This window comes from Peromyscus maniculatus, chromosome 13 (assembly GCF_049852395.1).
Source record: "Peromyscus maniculatus bairdii isolate BWxNUB_F1_BW_parent chromosome 13, HU_Pman_BW_mat_3.1, whole genome shotgun sequence".
Lineage (NCBI taxonomy): Eukaryota > Metazoa > Chordata > Mammalia > Rodentia > Cricetidae > Peromyscus > Peromyscus maniculatus.
Window position 1 is genome coordinate 54,795,010 of NC_134864.1, and position 6,000 is coordinate 54,801,009.

The following is a 6,000-nucleotide window of genomic DNA, read 5'->3' on the forward strand; positions in this document are numbered from 1 at the left end:
GGATTTCATCGCGCTACTTGGAATAGTGTACACCTTTTTTTTTTTTTTTTTTCCCTAGAAATTCTTAAGTATTATTTTCAGGTTAGAGTTGACTATAGGCAATTCAAACTATGGGAAATCAACCTGCTGATGGAGAGGCTACCGTGTATTGAAGGTTATATTTATTAGCAGCCTCTTTAATTTCACTTTTCTTAAGAATTTTGACCCTCAGCATTCTGGGTAGTGTGTGGTTTCATACTCTTTGAAGAAGTCCTTTTGAACTTTTGAGGTGGACCTCTAGGAGTGAATCCCTCTGCTTTGCCCCCCTTTCTCTAGTCTGGGCATGAAATTGTGGTATCAGATGTCTTATTCTATTCCTTGAATCTCTTGGGAGGGAAGAAACTCTGGGCTCTTCATTGTAGGAAGCTTTTTCTTGGGAGGATCCTTGGGCGTCCCCCAGTACCTCCTCCACTGGGGGTTTACAGATTGTTTCTCCTTGACAATGAACAGGTGTATTAGTTCTGCACCCCACTTTCTCCTCCCTGCCCAGCCGCTGGTAGGAACAGGCGGGACATGGACAGGAAGCTATGGGGTGGGGATGGCTCCAGAGAAGCCACAGAAGGAGTCAAGGAATTTATTTCTGCCTCTTCCTTTCTAGCATGACATGAAGCCCTGTGCTTAGCAGGGACAAGGTGGACCCTCGGGGTAGCTTCCCAGGAACGGGCCTCTCGGGTATCTCCGGGGACCTGAGGAAGGCATCTGGGGTGCAGGTGAATCCCTGCCAGCTGCTCCCTTGGCTGGTCTGTGGGGCAGAAGGAGAGCCCCAGCCTTCCTTTTGAAATCAGAACTGAGCTAACTGTGCCTCTGAAAAGTGCTGACACACGGCCCCCATGCGATCAGACACATCTCTCCCATTTTTTTTTTTTTTATTCTCCTGCGGCTCTCCGTGAAAGCGACTGGTGTTTGATGCACAGAAACAAGCCGCCCTGCTGAGATTTTCCGCTGGAGCCAAGTGTTTCTGCCAAGAGTGCTGAGCGGCCGCCATGTTGAAGAGAGAGCTTTGTGCGGTCTGCTCCGAGAGAGGCCTTCCTCTGCATCGGCGGGTCCTGCATGGTTTCTCACCACTCCTGCTCCACACACTGGCCACGTTTATGTGTGTGTGTGTGTGTGTGTGTGTGTGTGTGTACATATACACACATCATGAGACCCAAGGTTAATATGGAGGATGGAGAGTCTGATACAGTCTATGTTGCCCTGAAGCTTTGCTTAGAAACACTCCACCTGTAACACACCTTTAAGGAAAATAGTTCCCTTTGGAACGGCCTATCTTTCGTCTACTTCCTGGGTTTGTTTCACTTATTTCTGGTCGAAGGAGATCCAGCGAGTCTGAATCTTATTCCTCTCCTGCAGTGTCGGTCTGTCTACTGCTTGTTATTCAGTGCCAGTCTCCGGGGGGGGGGTGGGGGGGGGGGTGGGTCAAGAGATGCTATTAGTTATTTTGTTGTTTTGGGGGCTCACTAAGGGGCCTTCTGTGCCGTCAGCAAACCAGACCCTGCAGCTTGGGAGCTGAGGGGCGCTGGGCACTTCCTCTCTTCCTGCCTCTGGTGGTGCAGCAATGGCTGGCGCAATTGCTCCCGCGATGATCCCGACAGCGGTCATTTCTCTGACACGCCCCAGCGAAGCCCGAGAGGACACACACAAGATGACATGCAAGCGGTCCCTTCTGGGGTCTCCAGGGTACTGTTTTGTTGTTGGTTTTGAGACAGGGTTTCTCTGTGTAGCCCTGCTGTCCCAGAACTTGCTCTGTAGTGTAGCCCAGGCTGGCCTCGAACTCAGAGATCCACCTGCCCCCGCCTCGAGAGTGTTGGGATTAAAAACGTGTGTCACCGCACCTACCCGGGGTCCTTTTTTTCTTTGAGAGCCTCCTGCCTGCCGCTCCTGGACGCAGGTCCTGCCTGAGCTCTAACTGCTCTGGCCTCACTGGTCCTTCCCTTTTTCTTTTGGATTAATTTCTCTAACAGTCACAAGGGGCTGTGTAGCCACAGCCAGGGGGAAGGAGACACTCTGCATGGCCTCTCTTCTCGCCGTGCAGGATAATTTTACCATGCCCAGAGGAGCAGAGAGACACAGAGGTATGACGGGGGTTTGCCCAGGTTTTCTGATGGAACTCAGGTTTTTCTTACCCTGGGATCTAAATGAAGAGGAGAGGACAAAGCCCCAGGCCACACAGCCCCAGCACCACTGCCAACCCCCCCAGGAGTTACCATGGCTAAAAACTGGAATCCCTATTGGCTTCTCTCTTCAAAACCCAACTTTTACTCAGTGTGGTTGGTTGCCCGCCATTAAGACAATGGGCCTGTCTGAGCATCTTGTTGAGGGATCGAGGGGAGAAAGACATCGTGGGGCCCGAGAACAGATGAATTGCTCCCAAGAATGGGAAACAAATGAGCCGAGGCATAAATAGACGGAAAAACAAAAGGAAGAGAGTCCTTGAACAATGTGGACCATTGAAGGGACGCTGCAGGGACAGAGACCCGGGTCGTGGGACCAGCTGGGGAGAGCGGTGGGACAGGGTGGTGGAGATGTCAGGGTGCGACTCAGGCGAAGGGTCTTCTCCCCCACACCCAGCGTTCCCATTTTCCTGTGACATCCTGCTGCATGTCGTGACTGTAAAAGGCGTGGGAGGTGAGACACACAGGAAGGCCCCGAACCACTTCCTCCCTCTCCCACACTGCCTTGTGTCCGATGTGCGCAGTCTACACCGAGAACAGCCGGCAGAGAGGCCCCCGGGCCAAGTTCAGTGAAACTCTCAGACTCTTGAGTCACTGGATCTCATTGTCACTGTAGATAATGGAGCCTCGGGGGACACAATAATGGACCTGGGGGAACGCCCTTACCCCAAAGTGGAATTGAGGTATCTCTTTCTTTCTAGAACACGTGATCACCTTGCCCCCAGGGTACATCCATGAAAGCCCTGTTAGGATCAGGAGGGATTGTGGCACCCGGAGGGGAGTTTCGTCCAGCTGGAGTTCCCAAGACTAATTTTTAGTTCTTTTTGACTTTTGATGGAGTTTTGCCTTGTAAATCCATCGTAAACTGAAGACATTTTCAGTTGAAAATGTACCGAACCTATCCAACCTGCGGGACATCGTGGTTTCGTAACACAGCATACTAGATTGACACGCATCTCCTTGTGGTCACATGGCCAAGAACCACACGTGTGTGTGCTTAGCACGGTGAGAGGGTTTCTTATTGCCTCTCACTGGCAGCGGGGCCGTGGGGAGGACCAGAGGCAAACTTCGAAGTCTGGTTTCTACGAGTGTATATGGATGGCTTGCCCACTATGGCAAAGCTGAACATCGGCAAGGCCAACCTCTGTGAGTCACAGACGGTGGTGGATCTAGGGACTGAAACTGCTGGCCGTACTTGGATGGGGAGGGGGCAGTTCTTACTCCCCACCCCCTCCAGGACCTGCTTTGCTACTCATCAGAGTTCTGGAGAGTCAGTCCAGTCTGTGGTGCCTTTCTCTTCTGGGCAGTGGCTTGGGAACACTCATTGTTCAGAACTGATAAGTTTTTGCACCCCGATAAGTCTTTTTGCCGACACAGCAATCCAAATCAGACCAAATCAGACTGAATTAGAAAAGCTCTGGTTTACTGGGTGAAGCATTCCTGGTGATGATCTGCCCCACCCCAGAGAGGAGCCGGGATGAGAGACCAGAAAACCATGTGTCTGTTTTCTGGGATGCGGCTTAAATACCCTGTGGTAGTGGTCTTGAGCATCTCTGGGGGAGGAGCTGTGTTTGATGGGCTTTGAAGGGGCGGGTTTGGGGAAAGATATGGGGGAGGGAAGTTGAGGTGGATCTTCCACCAGAACATTCCAGACTCTTTGGGTGTATGGATGTCAGGATGCCAGGGGCTGAGGTGGAGCGTCCACCAGAACAAGAACTAATCACAGTTAATTCTCAGACTCCTCAGGAAGATGGGGCCACGCCTACTACCGAGGATCAGCATCACTAGGATGGAAGAGACCAAGTGATCCTGGCCGATCACTTCACGTGAAGAAACAGGGCCCCGGGAGGAGGCAGATGACCAGTCTATGACCACACAGGCTACGTCAGAGAGTAGATTAGGACCAAGGCCTCCCTTACAGAACCCGTGCAACTGTTTGGAAACAGAACAGTTGTCAAGGTCACCGATTTCAACCTGGGCTCTGTAATGTGGACAGAAACAAACGGCTCCCTCTTGCTTAGATTCGTCTCTCTATTTCTTCCCTTCTCGTCTGGAGAGAAAGGGCACGGGGAGTCTTTGGAATTAGGTGAAAACTTTCCAAGAACAGAGCCAACGTGTCAGAGGAGAGGATTATGTCGTCTGGCTGTTACCGCCTCTGTAAGCAACAGCTAAAACCTATTACTAGAGAGCGCCTTTCTTGTCTCCCTAAGGGGACTGATTTTCTCGCTGGGGACAGAGTGAGCGTCTTATTTGGCTGCAGAGCCTTTCTTCACAGGCTCCCGGCATCGGGGCCGAGTCTCCAGCACGTGTTGCCCTGCGTTTATTCTCACTGATCCTCTTGGGCCTTGGCATTTCCTCTTTGCAGAGGCCACTGAGGCCCAGAGAGGGGACTTACCCAAGGTCACCTCCCCAGGAAGGAGCAGTGTCAGGTTCTAACTGCTGATTCTACAACCTGGGTGCTCTGGCACTCACTCTGCCTCAGATATGAAGAAACTGCAATGCCAGGCAGGGAGTGGGGGGTGGGGGGGGTGGGGGTGGGGGTCCCAGGTACCAGTGCCAGATGACACCCCAAGAGCACTCTGCTATATGACCCAGCTTCCCTTTACTCTGGGCTGCTCCCCAGCATGCCTCCCGGATCTCCTTGGGGTTATTTCTCACTTCCACTTGTTCCCTCTAATGTTGTCCCCCAGTCTGAACCTCAAAGTCATCCTCCGGAGCAAACAGTTTTTTGCTCCATGCAAATGGGTTAGGTTTGGGTCAGCATGCTTATTATCCCAGCTCATCCCCCAAGTAAGCATGCCAAGGTCTTTACAACGCGCACACATGCACCCCAAAATGCTTGTCGGGACTTAAGAAGAAAACGGAACAGCAGCTTTCAGAGTGAATTTTATGAATTCCTTCCCCACTTGAGAAGCAGCAACTCTTTCTTCCAAAGCTAGAGAAGGAGAAACTGCAGTTTTGGAAACCTGGGAGTTTAAAGAACCGGGGACCCAGAGCAGCATGGGTAAGAGAGCTGGTGTCCCAGAATGTCCCAGAAATTCAGGCAGTTGAAGGGAGAGGACTGAGAGAGATCGGCAAATGCTCACATCTCCCAAGGTCAAGTGAGCCCCGTGGCTGTGTGCATAGAGAAGATGCCACTTGGTGACAGAGGACACCTGTCTCAGAAGTGTCTCACAAGCCAGGACACCTAAGAGAATCCCACCAAGGGCAGGAACGCCTGCATCTCACTAGGTAGCCCTGGTTGGCTGGTACTTGCCACGCAGTCCAGGCTGGCCTTGAATTTACAGCAATCCTCAAGCCTCAGCCTCCCCAGGACGAGGATTACAGGCATGTGCCCCCAGACCTGGACAGAGTTTTCACTTAGTTTTGAAATTTAATATTTATATATCTTTATGAAATATAATAAAATTAAATATTTGCTCACAATGTGTAGCGATAAAATCCGGGTAAAATAAGGATTTTTGTCTTCTCAAATATTTCTATTTGCTGGGAAACTTTACTCTTACTTTTATTTCATTTTTTTAGATTTATTTATTTTCGTGTGTATGTTTGAGTGCCGTCTGTCCCATGGGTGCCAGAACTGGGCTAGAGTGATGGATAGTTTTGAGCCAGGGTGTTGGTTCTGGGAACTGAACCTGTGTCCTCTGGGGAAGCGAGTGCTCCTAACTGAGCCATCTCTCCAGCCCCTCACTCTTTTAGTTTGAAACACTGCTGTGGACTGTGCTCATCCAACTCCACTATGGAACGCCAGAACTAATTCTTTATTTCCAGGTATGTTTTGTTGGCTTTT